The sequence below is a fragment of the Falco rusticolus genome, chromosome 12 (genome assembly GCF_015220075.1).
Source record: "Falco rusticolus isolate bFalRus1 chromosome 12, bFalRus1.pri, whole genome shotgun sequence".
Lineage (NCBI taxonomy): Eukaryota > Metazoa > Chordata > Aves > Falconiformes > Falconidae > Falco > Falco rusticolus.
Genome location: NC_051198.1, coordinates 6,026,095 through 6,044,606, shown reverse-complemented (window position 1 = coordinate 6,044,606; position 18,512 = coordinate 6,026,095). Strand labels below are relative to the sequence as shown.

The 18,512-nt window shown below is 37.9% G+C and overlaps 1 protein-coding gene across 6 annotated transcripts in view; it reads right to left on the bottom strand.

Moving 5' to 3' along the window:
- The window catches only part of PLCB4 (phospholipase C beta 4), a 208,706-nt gene that overhangs the window by 100,161 nt on the left and 90,033 nt on the right, over nucleotides 1-18,512 (bottom strand). The window contains exon 4 of one of the 6 annotated variants that reach the window (XM_037405510.1): nucleotides 5,552-5,770. The exons of 4 other annotated variants lie outside the window; for them this stretch is intronic. The gene's annotated coding sequence lies outside the window, so the exon portion shown is untranslated. Of the gene's footprint in view, nucleotides 1-774; nucleotides 868-5,551; nucleotides 5,771-18,512 lie in introns of those variants that run through there. One more of the 6 variants, XM_037405512.1, reaches the window with a different exon arrangement.

Genomic DNA, 18,512 nt, shown 5'->3' with positions numbered 1-18,512 from the left:
GCCTAACAGGGACCAAGGCAAAAAAATGGAGTACACATCAGTTTGGCTTACACAGCGCAGACCAACAACTTAACTCTGCGTATACACGCAAACCTCAGAAAAAAAATATCTTAAAACAACTTTTACAGTAGCATCAGGAGTATTTCAGAAAAAAGATTTCCAAATTCTCTAAGAGAACGGACTTCCATGGAAATCACTATAATTTCAAAGTTCATTAATTCTCAGAAATAGATATGATACAACAGACATTAAACATTCAATAAATTTGATGCAAGAAAATACTATTTCTTGTATAATTTCTTACATTGTACAGAAAAAATAAAAAGTCTTGATTATGGTCATAATGTTAAAAGACAACTTGAATAGATTAATACTAACACAGAATCAGCAGAAAAATCCAACACAAGAAATGCTAATATCTAATGGAGAAACAACCAAATTCCCCTCAAAAAATAGAAAACAAACCAGTATCAGTAACAACAAAATAATCTTTGTCACCTGCTCAAATGCTAATCCTACTGGTTGCCTCTTTCATCAACGAAGCAGAATCTGAACATAAATTAAGGACCTTTCTTTCCACTCTATTAAGAAGCTTAAATTCGATGTCATGAATAGCACTCCACTGAAAAGAAGAAAGATAATTAACCCGTCTTACCCTCAGAACAAATACTTGTAGTCCCCAAAAGGCTAATTATTTCTACGCTCAGCAGCAACACAAAATCACTGAAGCAGATTTTCCCTTTTGAATTGATCACCGAAGTCATCTGGACTCACCACATAGTTTCTCATAGAACAGGGATCAGTCCTTGTGTGTCACCATCATAAACTAATGCTATTAACTTCACCTGCTGATCAAAATGAGCCTTTAGATAGGTGCCACTTGAAATGCCTGGAAAACCAAAAGCAACTTGGCAATTTCAACAGCAAAGTATTAAAATCAAAAGGTACGTTTTTACTCATAGGCCACAAGGAAACTCCTACAGGAATCGCAGAAGCTCACCTATACGCACTCCTAGAAGTATGATTTGAACAGTAAAGCAAAGTGCAGAGCTATCGTAACTGGAAGTTAGTAAAAACTTCAGTATTAAAAAAAGTAATGAACCATACACACAAAACTATAAACTTTACCGAATAGGTTATTTTTATTATTGTTCTTCTGTTCTGGTGTTCACATTTTCAATTTGGTAACAGTAAAGGCAAAAGACAGGCAAGGGGAAAGGAACAAATCTTCTCAAGGGATGATTGCAGGAGGGGATGTGCTCATAACTGTCAATTGTAGAGAGAATTTAGCAATCTTACTCATTAAAAGAGACAATAAATGAGAATTTTATTTTACTTGTATTATTCAATATCCATGTAATGGTAACTTCTTGCTTTTGACCTGTCAAGTGACCTTCATTTCATAACATGAACATATGATGAAAATGCTTTACTTAGAACTTTCCCTGTTTTGTCGCATTCCAATAATACACAATAACCATATATAAAGTGGTCTAAAATGTGGAAGGCACTACAGTTTCAGCTTTAGTTAAGCAGAAGTGTTAGACATGTTCAAGACTTATTTTTAGTATAAAGTCAAGCACCCTATTTCCTGGAAGCCATCTCCTCCCAGGTAGTAATACAGAACAAACTGGACTTTGATGAAAGCAATGGTTTGTGTAATAGTTGTGTAAGATCTTTTCTGAATTGCTATAGCATGTGATGTATGTATACAATGTATCCTGATTTAACCAGCAGTGACTTTTGTTAAGTTTAATTACTTCACTCTACAGCTTTCGATTAAAGAAAATTGTTAAAACAAAGGCTGCTTCATGTAATGATAACAATAAAAAAACCACTCACAAATACATAGCATTTTAAAAATACCTCAAGTATTTTCTGAATTACTGAAGCTCAAATTCTCCTTTGCAGTCTTGTAAAGTCTGACACCTTGTGTAATTATAGCAATGAGCCCTAAAGGAAAGGGACATGTCAGATTTGCTAAAAAACCCCATTCTTCAATATGCTCTTTGAGCAATAAATTCTGTACTTGATTTCTACCGTTGTTTAATCTGTAGCTGACAGATAACACATCTTTTAAGTCAGTGAGTAGTGTGTCTCCCTTTTAGGAACACATGTACAAAGTGTTTGTATTAATTATTTAATTAAAATCAGGAGCGAGTTTGACATTTAGAACTCTTTTTAAGGCTTAGTACTCTAAAAGACCTCAAGCAGAAGTGATTCCTGTACTTCAATGTGATAGGAAGGCAAAAATAGATGTTTGGAATTAAAATCCTAAGAATTCTGGTGGAGTACAGATAAACACCAAATAACCTTAAGTGAGCATCGTTCCTGTTACAAATGCAAGAGTTAGGGCATCCTAGGACACACAACTGCAAAATTCTAAGACCAAATTATTAACTACAAATATCATAGAAAAGGCAACACAAACTACCAAACCAGATAAATATCAGCAGTCTTTCATTTTAAAGTGCAAGTAAAAGTTTTGGAAATAACACAAGCTAGTACCTCAAACAAAAATAAAACAAACTACAAATGTCAGCTGCTCCTTAACCAGGTCCTGAGAACACAGTTGTCTTTTTCCAAACAATGACACAGACTCAGACCTTGTATTAATAAAAGGTAATGAAAGGTCAAGATCATATTTTAGTAATAACTTCTAAATCTCTGTGTGTTCAAAATAATCCCTTCTATGGTCACATACTTTAGTTCAAACTTTAATAAAATTTTGACATGACTTAATACGAGTTTGCTCAAAATACACAGATATTTTAGAAACTAATAAGCTGTAAGGAACATAGATGTTACTTCAAAATCTAGAATTAGGAAAGTGACATTATAAATTGTAGTGTTCCACTCTAACTGGTTTTCTAGATGATTTCTGAAAAAACAGGAGTGAGCCACACTGCTGGCTTAAAATTTCAGACGAAGCTAAGGTGATCTTTGGCAATTGTTCCAGTGGTCTAAACAGCATTATCATCAAAAAGCTGCGTTTGGTATTTTGAAGTTGGGAGTATGTTAAAAGTAGGTATTTGCTGAAAGTTTAAATTCATTGCAAATTTCTTGATACCCTGGATACAGCCTACAACTACAGTCACCATAAAAACACACAGGGTTTTCATACTTTTACGTGAGATTGTCATTGTGCAATTTAACCCATGGCACTGGTCAGAAAATTTTTCTATCCTAAAAGTCATAATGCCATTCAGATTTCATCTCAGCACCCACTTTACACCCTAGAGATTGCAGGTTTTTCATCCCCTGCTTTAAACAAGAGACGATAATACGGAATGAAAATCAAGAAACATAGACCTAGTATCTGTAGTTGATCAGTACACTCCTTCTTTGCACCAGATAACCTTTTTTTCTTGTTTCCATCAGCCTTTACTTCCTCTGTTATCCTGCTTACTCGCATGTTGGCTCATGCCCTGAATCAAGTCTCAGCTAGGAAGTAGGGGAATGCAGGCACGGCATTATCAGCTGTTTGGAATGGAAATTATCCACCACCCTTCTGATCACACAGCCCCAGTAGCTGCAGTAAATCCAAGTCCTGGGTAGCAGAGATTTGTAGATGCAGCTTTTCTTCCTTCCTCAGTTCTGTGATACAACTTGAGTTCAAGTATGAGCAGCAGCAAAGCAGCCATACCCTGCCCTAGCTAATGCATGGCTGGAGCAGACAGCAGCTCCCTCAGGGCTTTATGTTGGTTGGTTTCATTTTATTTTTCTGCCAAGACTTCATGTTCAAATCACAGAAAAAAATATAAAGAAACAGAACATACTGATTGTCTTTAATGAAGGCTCTTTCTCTGATTCCTCCCAGACAGTATCAGGCAAAGAAACACGTGTGGTGCTCATGGTGTGCACTTCAACATCACTGAGCAAAAAGCAGATCTATGAATCAGGATGACGTTTAACAAATGGGGGCAAAGTAATTATAAACTGCCTGGCCTAAACGTTGTCGTATAGGCTCAACTTGTTTATTTCCCTCACTCCCAAATGTTCTACCTGTTGTATGCAGAAACAACATTCATCACCAATTGTTCAGGGAAAACACAGCCCCTTTGGACAAACTGGAAGTCAAGGGATCTGGGTTAAAGCTGATGTTTAGCCAGGCTGGAGTCCTGAATGGACACTTTGCCATTTCCCATTTTCCTTTTTTCTCCCCTCTAAAGAATGAGGCTAGCAAGACTTGTCTTAATTACACACTTAGTGATGCTAATTATTTACCTACATGGAGAGTTTGAAAACACTGATAGCAAGACATCCCAAAGCTAAAAGTTATGTTATACACATTATATAATCACCAATAACATCCAGTATTAAACTTGCTAATAAACAACTATGTATTTTGCTGAAGATGAAATCGCCACAGTTCTAAGCACAATATATGACAAGGCTAAAAATAAAATGCTGCCTATCATTTGGAAATCTAAAAGTCCCCTTTCCAGCAGCACAGTTGTCCAAACATGGACAGCCATGTTTAAGATATACCAGGTTATTAACTATTTATAGCTTTAACTTCCTAGAGTTTCAAGAGGAAAAGCAACCAGTTCTGAACTCAAATTACTATTATTACTTCCTTATCATAGGTAGGTGGCAGGGTAAGCATTTCTTGTAAATTTGTTTCAGCCAGATTTCTTTTTAAATGGCTGTTGTACCACTGCTCAGAAGCCCTAAAAGCAATGGAGACAGAGCAAGAAACACTGTGCAGGTGATGGAACCACAGATTTATTTTTTTTAAAAAAGGTATCAATTCTTTAGCTGAGAAGTTCATAGTTAACCATAAACAGAAGATGGGGGTGCATAAAATACAGCATCACAGTCTCTTTCATTAATCCCTGTCTCAGAGAAACCATGCAGTCTGCATATACATTTCTACTGATCAAATATTAAAACAACTCTCTTGACATTGTGCTATGGCTCCTGTCACATCAGTCGTGATTGAATTGATGACTGTCTCTTTGGGGTAAAATGAGACTGTGTGAGACATCTGATGTAAGTTTATCTGATAAAACAGTTTAAAGTGCTAATATACTCATTACTGAGGTATTCAGTTATTTACATTACTTGAGAATGATGTCACTAATTTTTTTTCTGAATATTAACGTATGGCCTGTCTAAAAAATAGGACAAACCCAGGCATGTCGGCTATTGAAGAGAGGGTGGAAGAGTGTTGCAAGCCAGCAGCCTCTCCAAATCGTTGTGCTGTATCCATTTTGGCTTGATCAGCTATTCACAATATATATAAGAAAATTTCTGGAAGAAAGGCATCTCAATTTTTTTATTGCTGCAAATGGATGATTTGACACAGTGTTCCAAAAGGGATAAAAATAAAAGTGTTGGTATGTAACCTATTTGTCCAGGATGAAGACAAAAAAGGAGAGCCAGTCTGCCAATCAGGACTGCTGGTATGGCATGCTGGCATACACAACCCATTTTGAACACTTATTTGACATCTCATAATAAACAACAGGCTTTACAGCATGCTGAGAGGTTCAGTTTATTCAGATTTTTCTGGACCAGCTGGAGATACCAGAGTCAGAGGACTTACTTTCTCTAAATTCCTAACATTAAGATGCAATTCAATGTTGAACAGCAGGAAAGAAAAGGGGGAGCTGTTACATCTCCAAGTCTCTTCATCACTGTTCTTTACCATCACCTGCTGCTTGGACCTCCACTTCTACCGGGGTGAACTGGGACACTCATACTGAGACAGGTACAGAAGGGAACATGCTCACACAGAAGATAAGCACTGCTTTCTCTTCTCTCCCTAGAAAGGTGAGAGTATGCACATCATCATGCTGGAATATGAAGACATTCTTGATTCTGGACAACCATTAGGGGAGAAAAATATTAAACAGGTGTGTGCAGAAGACACAAGAATTGAAATGAGGAGGAGGGAACTAAGAACAGAAAAAATACAGAAAGCAGATATGGGGTGTCTGACACTGATGCAGCTTCAACAGAATAATGGAGTGTCCGAGCAGGCCATATAGCTAAAATGAAAAGGGAAGGCGGCAGCATTTTCACAATGCTAGAACAGTAGGCTGTTTGGATACCATTTGGATGAAATGGAAGCAGTTTGGGATAGCACAAGCGAAGATATTTTTAGAGATTATTCCAAGTATGAAGCTGGGTTTCTGCAGTAAGGCTGGAAAGGAAGGAACAGGGTGCAATATACATTAAGACTGACCAACAAAACAAAACACTGGTGTCTATGTGTGTGGGGTAAAGAAGTGGCAAGAACAGTGCCAGCATTCCAGGCAACAGGAGCATGGGATTATTTATTGTGACAGCTCCAGAGTGGGAATGGCAGGGCTCCCAGAGACAAGAGTTCAGCATTCTCCTGTACTGCAGACTATCCAAGGGCTGTGTGGGCAAAATGCCTGGGAAGGTGAAAGAACTGATTCTAGACAAGAGTGTGGAGGTCAAAGGCAGAGGAGTCTGTTTGGAAGCCATGAGATGCAGTAGAAATCAGCAGATGCAACTTGTTAGACAAAAAAATTGATAAAAGGACCCTAGCAGACAGAAAGAAAATGTTTTGCCATTTGCACTGGCTGCATGCACTGAAGTGTTCTGTGGTACTTATACCAATGCTACCACTATCCACTCTGGCCTCCTACAACTTAGGAACAAGTGGCACATGCATTTATCAAGTATGGTGCCGGTCAAAATCAATAGCAGTGTCACACACGAAGCACAGCAGACCCCACAGAAAGTGAGGATAACATTTTCACTTGTCTAAAGCCAGCTTTGCTTCATATTCCACCATTAAGCATTTCCAGCATAATAACTACCATTACAAAGAATAAAAACTTGGGCCCAGAAGGCTTTTCCCATAAGAAAACTGGTCAGCTAGTTCAGACTGCTTTTCTTCCTGTCACATACCTATTAAATGCTCCAGACTGTTTAATGTGATAAAAATGTCTAGACTGTTCTTTGACTGAAAGCTTAAAGAAGAAAGCTCTTTGCCCTTGGCTAGCAAACCTCTTTGCTCCTTCCTTGCTAAGCACAATGATGTGCGTGCTATACTGCTGCAAATCACACTTTCTGCATACATACAACGAATGCATTCCTGGTATCTTTATAAAACTTCTGGGATTTTAGAGACAAGCCCAGGGAAAAGGTGAAGAATATACATATTATGTGTGTGTGTATATATATACACAGTATCTTATATATACCTAATATGACAAATATATATTTTAAAACAAATATATGTATTTCTATAAAATATAACATATACTTAATTTATATGCAACATGAAGAATTTAGATATACTGTGTATATATACAGTATATACGTACAATACTGTGTAGTGTTGCTTTGTAATGAAAAGTCTGGAGCTTATAATCAAATTGCAGATGTTATTGAGAAGATGATGACAGAACACCTCTCACAGTCCAGTGCGTAAGAAAAGCAGAAATATAACTGAAGAAGCTCTGTTAAGATTGATAGAGCAAGATGCTTTGCTGAAGCAGGCAGTAAAGGTAAAGTTTAGGCAAGAAATCCCAATGGGCACATTAGAAAAAGCGTTACCACATGTGAATCAGTGCATTCAATGCTTTGTGGTTCCTAGCTGCCTTAGTCTTTAGCAGCTGCTTATTTTTATATAACAAAACTTCTGACATAATTATAATCACTCTAAACATAGATGCAAGCATATAATTTATAGTAAAAATATCTCCTGACAGTGAAATTACCCAGCTTAACTGGTACACACCCTTCAGTCCTGATTTTTAGGCTCTATAAATCTGCATCTGTGCAGTGGGTCATGGTCAAGGAACAGGTGCATCTGATTCTTGTCAGCATGTGCAACTTGTATGTTGGAAACTAAGCTGCATACCATGGAAAAAGCTTAAGAAGAAACACTATCTTTGGACACCATTCATTGTAGCTGACTCCCATAGGAAATACAACTTGCCAAAAGAATTAACGGACAATGTGATGTGACAGAAACCGCTCTGGCATGCTCACCAGTGGATTGTCAAATTATGTATCAAAGTTCCACTTCCCATCTTCCTGCACCCCATTTATTCCCAGAGCAGTCCTAACATCCTGAGGATAATTTTTGAAAAATTATCTTCATCCTCATCCAAGACCCTAACTAACTCTTCTCTGTCATCGAACCACAAAGTGCACTGCCAGTCAGAGGATCTGAAGAAGAGAGAACTGACCACTCCACAAGAAAACAATCAAGGACTTGGGAATACCTACAGGAAGGTTGTTACAAGGGAAGAAAATGGCAGCTTTTCCACATTAAAAATCTTACTGTACAGATCTTTCTGCTCACAAAGTACTGCCCCACCACTGAGCACTTCTGGTTTCCAGTCTCCTTAAATTACTATTTTTCCAAGTCAGAATGCTCCCCTCTGTTAAAAACAAGAATGGGGTTTTTCAGCATCACAAGGGAAGGTTATTCTATTGTATAACTACACATTATAGGTGAGTTACACTTTACAAATTGAAAGCTTGCATCAGGAAGGTTGTACTTTGGGGTTTGTTTCTTTTTTTCTTTGCTTGTTTTCTTAAAATAAATATTAATATAGGTTTTAGATCAATAAATACTTCTTTTTGTCAGCACACTCTTGCAATCTTTGTTTCTGCACAGTTCCCATGCATGTTAGAGGGTGCTCTGCAGAATCCTGGCACTGCTGAATTAAACTCCTTCTTTGCTCCATACATGCAGTTCTATTGGGCATCTGAGTGAAATGGCATATGTATGGAAAAGGGAATAGGCCCAGCTGGTGTTTCTCTGGAAAGCCCCATGCCTTCCCAAGTCATACTGACAGTGGTCAGCAAGTTGTTTTCTGGGTAGTGGTTTGGTTTGCTTTGCTTTCAGGTGGGACTTTGGTTGTTGTTTTGGGGGGTGGGGTTTTTTTCCTGTTTGTTTGTTTTTTGGGTTTTTTTTATGATGAGCAGCTGGCAGAAGCCTCCTGAAGGCAGGCACCCAGGCTGTGCTTACTGAGGTACCAGTTTGTTGGCAAGGTTTTTTGGATAGGAGACAAAAGCAGCACAGAGAATAGGCTACTGCTTCTCCTGAAACAGAAGTGGCTGGCACAGAAGCAGAAAGAACAGATTTTATAGTTGTAGCTTTCCCTTCCAAAGTTGCATTTCTACGGTATTCTCAAAAATTCTCGATAGCATGGGCTAGGTAAGTGTTAATAATATTGTTCACTGCAGTATACAACCTAACACACAAAGATCTGTGTGTAAGAAAGCATGAACTGTGCCTGCCTCAGAGTATCCTTGGTTAACCACATTAAGACACACAACCTATTAGGATTTGTAAAAGGGCAGAGCAGTGGACACCACCGTTTTCAAGTTAACTGTTACCAGTGTGTGCTGGAGACACTTATCAGAGGTAACCAGAGTAACCTAACTGCAGACAAAACGGGAAAATTCAACAGACAGCTGCTTGTTCAGAAAGCCAGCAAAAAAACATGAGCCCTTTTGGAGTAGTCAGGGACGATAAAAGGAGTCAATCCAACTCCCTCTCACTGAAAAGAGCAGTCCTAACCCCTCGCGTCTTCCTTTTGGATGGATCCATTTCCTGATAGCCCAAGTGATCCCAGCTTAGCCAGTTCATCTGTGTATGGTGGTGGAAAGCTATTCACTTCTTAATTTCTGCTAGCTTTGTGCGCTGTATCCTTGGTCACACAGGCATCAGGTCATGACCAGAATCAGCATAAAGGAAAGACTGGTAGCATGTGGCTGAGAGAAGATGAGAGAAGAGAGAGCACCAACAATTTTGGTGGCAGCAAACTGTGATAACTGGGCCAGCCAAGCTGGTATCACACACACCACTGGGAAAGACTATTGTGATTTTGAAAACTGGTTGGCTGTGAGTATGCTTTCTCTCAGCATTGATTCTCTGCAATACCTTTTGTCAGAACTACTGGTCTGATCTACCAATTTTCAAACAAGTTTGCTCTTTCTGTAAATTTTACAACAGACCGCAAACTCTGCTCTAAGTAGAAACTTAACCTGTTTACAAAGGCATATAAGAACTAGCTCACTGTAACATAAAAAAGCAAAACCACAGCTACAGCTACCATAGCTAGTAAATTGAAATGTTTTCAGGAGCTGTTTTTTTTCTTTTTAATAAATCCTGTGTGAACAAAAAAAGATAGCAGAACTATTAAGCAGAACAAAGACGGGCAAAATTTATTCTTAGTTCGTTTTTGAAGCTATAGTTAAAGAACCACTTGATTGTAAAGTTCAAGACAGTAATATTGAAAATCAGGTTGAATATAAGGTCATGCAGGTACTGGATGTGATAACCAGAGAAACCGCACTTTCTATTGGAAATCCAAACTCACACAAAGATAAGAAGGAATAAGTTACTCAGGCAAACACATCACTGTGGCAGAACTATCAGATCTAGGCAACAAAGGCTGCTCTTTTCAAGCTTCTGTAAGGGACAGTAATGTTATAATTAAAGAAATAAGACCTCCTTTTGCCTTTTGACTGGGTCCTGATAGGCACAAAGTAATATCATTTCTATCCAAACCTACCTTTCTTAAAAGTTTTGGCTTTGTTTTGGAGGAGAAGTATGAAACCAGGATATAAACCAGGTTGATATATGCCAGGACAAAAACTGCCACAAGATCCAAAGCTAACAAAAAGGTACAACTATAAATAAAAGTTCCAGACATGCTACCTGAACCACTACTACTGTAGTCTCTGGCATGTGCCACAAATTTAACTTGAGGAACACAAAGTCTAACAGCAATACTACACTGCAAAGCAAAGCCACCCACTCTGTAATCCTATCTGTGGCTGAAATTAAGACATGTCCCCACAGACCTGCTTTAGAGGTAAAATGCCATAAGACCAGTTTACGCATTTATAAAAATATTCTTGAAAATTTTGTGCTATATGTTTAAAATTTCAGTCAATGTTAAACAAGATTTTTTTTTTTTTAAATGAAGGGTTTTTTCCTTGTTTTCACACATGGGCTTTAAGACACATCCCTTTCTTCCTACATCAAGAGTACAGAGGATTCTTGGAGAATGTGATGCCTCAATCCACCATTCTCTTCACACACAAAAATCTTCCGGCATCAATTAAGTGATGTTTCCAACTGGAACTAGGTGGTCTCTGAGCAGTAACCTTGGTCAAAGATCAGATGTACCTGATACACAAGCTGGTAACAGCGAAAGAGTAGCTCAGGCTACAACAGCACAGAATTTTTTATTCAAGTCTTCAATGGGTACATTTCTGCTGTGCAGCATAACACGTAGATGTGCAAGCCAGCTCTGAGCTGGCAGTGTTGTGCTATGTTTTCTGGGGTCTAGAAGCAACTTCACTGTGCAGGTTAATTTAGTCCGCTTCTCAGCCACACAGAGCTCCACATTACTACAGCTAGGCTGCTTCCACCTCATTCAGTGCTTGCCCAGGGATCTTAAGTATTTCTACCCGTTATGGTATGTATGTAGGGCAAACACACCTTCTGCTGCAACACTAGCGTGCATGCTGCTTTGCAGTACATTTACAGTCACTCAAAACAGGCTGGCTGAAACCCTTAAAATATCACAAAGCAATCTTTGAAGCAATCAGAGATTGTTTTAGACTATAGTAATATTCTCGCTCTTCAGTGTTCAGAATAACAGCCCGCAGTTGCTGAATCCTCCATACATTATTCCATACTAGCAGTATTGATGTAATACTCATTTTCACAACACAGAAACAGCACCTGTCCCCCTAAATAACAAACCAAGATGGTGAAAATGCAGGTCTTCAATAGCTTTCGGTCTTCCAACTATGAGCCTCTCCAGGCAGGTGCGCTACAAGGTAGGATTACTTCAGCAAAACATAGGTTAAACCCAAACCCCAGGTTTGAACTCTAGCCTCTGAAACTGAAAGTTTACTTCAATAAAACCATTGTTGAAAGATTAAGTTTCAACTGCAACTCTGGAAAATAAAGCAAATTCAGCCATGAGGAAGCACGCATTTTTCCGCACTGACTCTGACCCGTGTTAGCTTACAAATCACCTCTTAGGAAGGACCCAAGAGAACCAACCCCATAAGGCATTTGCCCTGTTCCCATGTAAGCAACCCACTTGCTAGATGCAAGTGACCCATCTCAAAAACATCTTGAATGGCATGTCAAACCTATTTTTTTTCATATTCTGTAAAAGACATAAGTAAACGATTACAAGTGCTAACAGTCAACATACAGAGAAGAAATAAAACTGTTCGGTCAACTTCAGAGAAAAGGCCAGTGTCCCTATTACAAACAACGGGACAGAGAAGTGCGATAGTGGGACACCTGAGAAGTGCAAGGGATCCAAGTCCTGCTCATTCTGCTGGCAGAAGATCAGCCAGTATAACCCGTGTGAGAGACTCCATTTCATCACTATTTTCACATTTTCTGCTTCACCCAAAGCCCTTGACAGCCCATAATTAAGCAAGAATCACTGCATGCATCTTCCACATGGTTGCAAATAAAACTTGGGAATCTGACCTGATTGTCTCCAAAATATTCAGATTAGAGACAAATAAATGAATGCAAACACACACACATAAATTTTAGTTATTCCTTTTGGATACTTTCTGAGAATTTAGTTTGCATGGTTTCATACAGTTCTGGCTGCATCAAGAGTTTGAAGCTCTAGCAGTAACAGATATTTCTCATGAGTATAATGTACTCTGAGGCACTTGCATGTCACAAGTGATACAAGCCATCTGAAGCATCAGTGGCATTATATTTTGTTCATCTGATAGAGGAGGAAGAAAAAAAAGTTGCTTGCCAAACATTTGAGATAGGTGTAAAATGAATCTCACAGAAGAGAGCTTATAGGTTAAAAAAAAAAAAAAAAAAAAAAAGGAAAACCAACTAAAAACCCAACAATATAGATCTAGCAGAACGAAAGAGGGATGCTGGATCCAGAATCACTAACCTGGGAAATTTCCAGATAAAGATTAGCCAGTATCATTTGGTTTCACTGTGAAAATTTTGCTCAGCTCTTAATTATAAGCCATTTATAAAGGTCTTTGCATGGTTTCAATGTAAATACAGTCAAATATTTTTTTAACATAGAGTTCTGATGCTGAATGGAAGTATGACAAGAAAATACAGCTGTAGAATGTCACAGAGACTGAAAACCCAGTGGATATATACCTTGACGAAGAACCAGAGGATCTGGTTTAACTTTTGATTTTCCTCCCAGGGCAGTCCCACCTGCTTAATGAAATTTATGCCTTACTAGCAAGTCTCACTGAACTGCATTGCCTGTTTTGTGTATTGAATTCATTTACAATAGAATGTTACCTCAAAGCATACAGAACCTAGAGATCCAGAGATACAGCAGAAGGAATCAATGGTCTTAAATTAAGAACCATTTGATGTTTTTAGCTTAATTTAAGCATATTGCATATGCATTCAAATATTCCTTTAAAAAAAACAATAAACAACAAAAAGATTAAGAGGTAGAAGGAAATTTTCCTTTTTACATTCCTTCAGGATTTAAAAATAAAATTCTAGTACAGTAATAAACTTGACTATATATAGCATTGTTCGTTAGATGGTCAGATAGCTTCCCTCAAAAAGACCCCTCTCAGCGAAGAAAAAGGCTATGAATGGCAGAAAACAGAGATTACCTAAGAGAATAATCTTAGTTATCATCCACCACGCACAATGTTATTAATTTATATAGCACAGGGTTTATTTTCATCAGAACACCTAATCTGACACTGCACAACCACTACACTTCTGCTTCCAGTTAAGTACATATATATACCCAAGTAGCCAGCTGGGAGAAGTTTGCTCATTTAAATGTATTCAGCTACTTGACCTACAGGTTTGCAAACCACGGGCTACACTTCCACAGGAGCATGGGGATATAATAATGATGATGAAGTTTAGTGAAACGGCCAGAATCACCTCAGACTCAGCTAACTCACATTCTTCTTTAAACTACAGTGAATTGTTACTTGTACTACTACTACATGTTTAAATACAATTGCAAATCTGGTCCAAGTAATGCGTGAAATCCAAACCACATGAAAGCACAGCCAGGTCTCTGAAAGTCTGGTTCCACCAAAGGTACACTGAGGACACTGCCATTTTCTTCCTGGCATCAAAATTCTACCTGGATCACCCAGTCCACTGCTCTGAACGTCACAAATGCTTACTAACAATTTTTCTTGACTTGTTCATAAGGTCAACTTTCTGAATGTCACGCACTGCCACAGTACCTACCATATTCTTCCAGGACAGCCTGGAAGATCTTTCCAAGTATAAAGCATATGTTTTTGGCTCTTGTCATCATGGGATTTACCCCATTCTATTTTGAGAATTATGCCCACAGAAATGTCTAACAGATTTCCACTATTATACAAGTTAAAGATTAAATAAGCACCCCACTTCTACTTCATTTTGGCACTCTTCAATTATAGCTAGCAATACTGTCATTTCTAATAGCTGAGCCAAGTAAAATTCATAATGTCATCGTGTTGGATCTGCAATATTTTCATGTTAACTTGCAGGTTTCTCATTCATTCTTATTCCACGCTTCGAATATGCTTCAATCCAGAACCAGTTTCCTGAGATACATTCCACATATTCATAATCTAAATGCCACAGAGGAATCTGTAATTTATAGCAAGACTTAAACTTTTGGCCTAGTTCTGTAATTCCCTCTATATTAAATCATCGTTATTAGATACTCTTACTGTGAGTGGTTTACCAGAATGGTCATTGCCTGAAAATACAGCTTCAGTCATATTAAAGGTAGCAAGTTTTATTCCTATTTGCAGTGAACTCTTAACAGTGGGGAACAATACAAATAGATTGGACAGATTAAAATCAATATGAAGATGTCATCAAGTATAGTAGCATATCAAAGTGTCACTGTAAAAAGATGTGACTAGTGGTGAACTACAGTTATGAAGCATGAACACTAGCTTCACTTTAATCTGGTTTTTTTTTCAGCATAAACCCTTGCTGTCGTCTACATGCTTGGAAAAATTAACAAGTACAGCTTCTGCTACTAGGTAAGAACTTAGCTTTTGGGTAGCTTTACTTCAAATTCTTTCTCTCTACAAAATTAGTAAACTTTTCTAAAATCAACATTTAGTAACTAAAGGGTCCAAAGTAATCAGAAAGTTTTATCTTCTGATGTGCTGCCAACCACATTCAAAATGGCCTGTGCCTTAACAGCCTATTTTAGCATTTTATATATAAACGTGTATACATATATATAAAGATTATATTTATATAAAATATGCATTATTCAATGCATAGAGACTGTTTTGAAAGGCCTCATTTTATTGGTTAACCGTTTAAAATTTTTTCTACACAATTTAATTGTTTTTAAAGGATTTAGAAGATTGCAAGTCTTGGGCAAAGGGACACAGCTGTTAGTTGTAACAAATGATTGACAATATATCTCAGTAAGTCAGTAAATATCTGATTTCAGGCAGTTTTGCAGATCTCTGAATGTTAACGTATAACAACTTCAACATATCTTTGTTAAATTAATGACATGAACTTAATGAAAGATGTGTTTAAAAGGTGTGTGCATTTTTCAGATAGAAAGCCACCAAATTCTACAGTACTAAATCAACAGAAATGTGCATCTTTTGAATGTTTATTTAGAAAGAAGTTTTCATCAGAATACCTCTTTCCTTCCAAACCCAAACCCAAATAAAACCCCAAAAAGACATTAAGCCCTTGTATGGAAGGAGACTCAGAAGAGTCATCTACTCTATTAACAAGCCCCTGAAAAGGCCAAACCCATGCCATTTTGATTGATATGACTAAGTGTTGCACAAACACCGTTAGTGCTCCAAAGGCAACAAACTCTGCAAGCAACCTATTCACGTGCTTCACTGTCCTTTACCCTGAAAAAGTTTTTCCTTGTTTAAGTAATCCCCACTTCAAGAGATTTCCATATATTTTACCTTAGACACCATGGTACATGGATTTTTTCCTTCTCTTTTTGCAGAAACCTCTCAAGTAATTAAAACACATGGATAACGAATGATCAATCTTCCCATGATCATTTTCAGACTGTAATCTATCTAAAAGTTATTCAACTGATCAAATGATCTAATGTTAGGGATGACTAATGAGAGAGACAGATGACAACATGCTTACTCCACGCAGTGTTTAGGACAGGCAGTTCATCTGCTTCATTGCCTGGTTGTCACTTTATGGAAAAAAATAATGTCACAACTTACAAAGACAATAACAACAGTAATAACAGTAAAAATAATAACAATAATAATAATAAATCAATTGGAAACTTGGAAGCATCCAGCAGAAAGCAGAGAAACACAGCAGACAAAGCCTCATAATGCTTTTAAGTACTCAGGGCAAGATACTGGAGTGAATTTTCACATCTGTGCTTTTGTTGTAGAGTGCTGGCATGTTAGCAGACACTTGGCATCCAAAAACGAATGATTCTTTGGAACCCCAGACACAGCCTAGACCTCTGCTGGGATACAAGCAGGCAGGTAATTGGAAGGTGACATGCTGAAAATACACTTCCATACTGCTCATGAAGCACAGGTATTTTTGCTTGTCTGATGCAATTCACCAAGTCTGCCTACAAGAACTCCAGATGGTTGATGGAAGAAAAAACCAAAACATTCCCATAGGAGATCTGTCCATGCATGTGCAGAAAAGAACTGCAGATCCCACCAGCACTGTCCTGAAGTACAACAGATATCTGGACAAGTCCAGCAACCTGTAACCTACCCCACAGCACAGAGGGAGGCACCAAAACTGGCCACTGCATGAGCCTCCAACGATACGTCAAATGTTTGCTGCACAATTGTAACAAACAGGATGTCTCGGAGAGGCCTCAGGTAGGGGCAAATACCAAGAACATTAATTTTGGGAGAGAGTGAGCAGTCATCGCTTGCTCTCCATGCACTACATTTGCAACAAGGGACAGCAACGGACATCAGTACAGTCAGTGTAAAACTGACACCCAATGGTGTCCAGTTACGAGGCAAGGCTTAAGGAAGGGAAACTTCAACAAAAAAACCAAGATGCTACTGTATTTACAAAATAGTATCCTGTGGATAATGACTACTACCACCTCCCTTTGTGAATGGCTGGGTTTTTTTGTTTTCAACTACACACATTTTTGAGTGACAAATTTGAAACAAACTCTTGAAGCAATGAAGTTTTTCAGTTTCTATCTAAAGCTGTTTCTGAATAGTTGCATTGCTGTTTGGTGCTGCTCGTCACAAGTCACGCTGTAGATGTATAAGACTGAAAAGAGGCAATGAACATGGCTGCTTAGCAAATGTTTAGTGCTACTCTGTAGGTATTGTCCCTTAGCAATCTCAGAGCACACAGAAATATTGTTAATGTCAAAAGACAAAAAATAGCACTGGACACAGGTAAGTTATCAGTTTTTCTAACTGATGACTGAATGCAATCAAAAATCCAACTAGCAATCTGAATAAAAAGACTCTATTGTTTCTAGGCTAAACAATCCTAGTTCACTCAGTCTTTCCTCTTTTCTCATACTCTAATTATACTGTCTCTCTCCTTTAAACTCCCTGTCCAGGGATCACACTTCTTCTGAGGTACTGTGCCCAACATTGGGTAGTCCAACAAATTTTTCCTAGAATTTTGTTACCCTAAACTTAGGAAGCACAAAAACTCCAGTAATTTCTATTCATAAATCATGTGGAAGACTAGTAATAAAAAACCCAATCCAAAACAAAACCAAAAAACCCAATACCAAGACAGGCATGATAGTTAGCTTTACTACTGGACTTGCATTAACCTGTCTCAATTTCTTAAGACACCTAGTAGTACCTACCTTCCCTTCAGGCTCTTTGAAAACTCAGCAGTAGATATTAATTTAAGAACTTGGGAAAGTTCACAGTACTTTAAATGATTTTTTTTTTCCCACCCAAACACAAATGGTAATTAAAAATACTGATTTCCAGTATGGCCTATCATCAGGAACTGAGATGCGCAGGCTGTCAGAAATGACAAAACACACGTGCTGTGACAGCTAAGATATCAGCATGTGCTGCGCCAGTGGACAGAAGTGATTTTGAAAGGCCAGCATCCCATTTTATGCAACTTGGCTGGGAATACTTTGCTTAAAGAATCAACCATTACAAGTTTGAAAGAAAACTGGTACATGTTTTTGCTACATAAGTTTCCAGTTTACACAATTATGACATACTTTTCCTTTTTAAATTTAGTCTAACTGGTTTGAAATTAATTATTATAAGAATGAAAAAAAAAAAAAAAAAGGAACACAATCCTTTACAGGCTACAACAAAATAGCATAGTTCCAGACTGGAGCTTTTAGTGGTTTAAAACAAAAAAACAAATTGGGGACCAAAGCACTTTTCCACACAATATTTACTATCATGTTTAGGTCACTGAAATAAATTATTGTATTTGCATGAGATTTACTACCTAAAATTTTCAATCCAGCTTCAGCCTGGATTAAAAAGATGCAAGGAATGAAGGAAGAATGAGAACACATGAGCTTTTTTAGACGTCCCAACTAAACAAACACGTGATT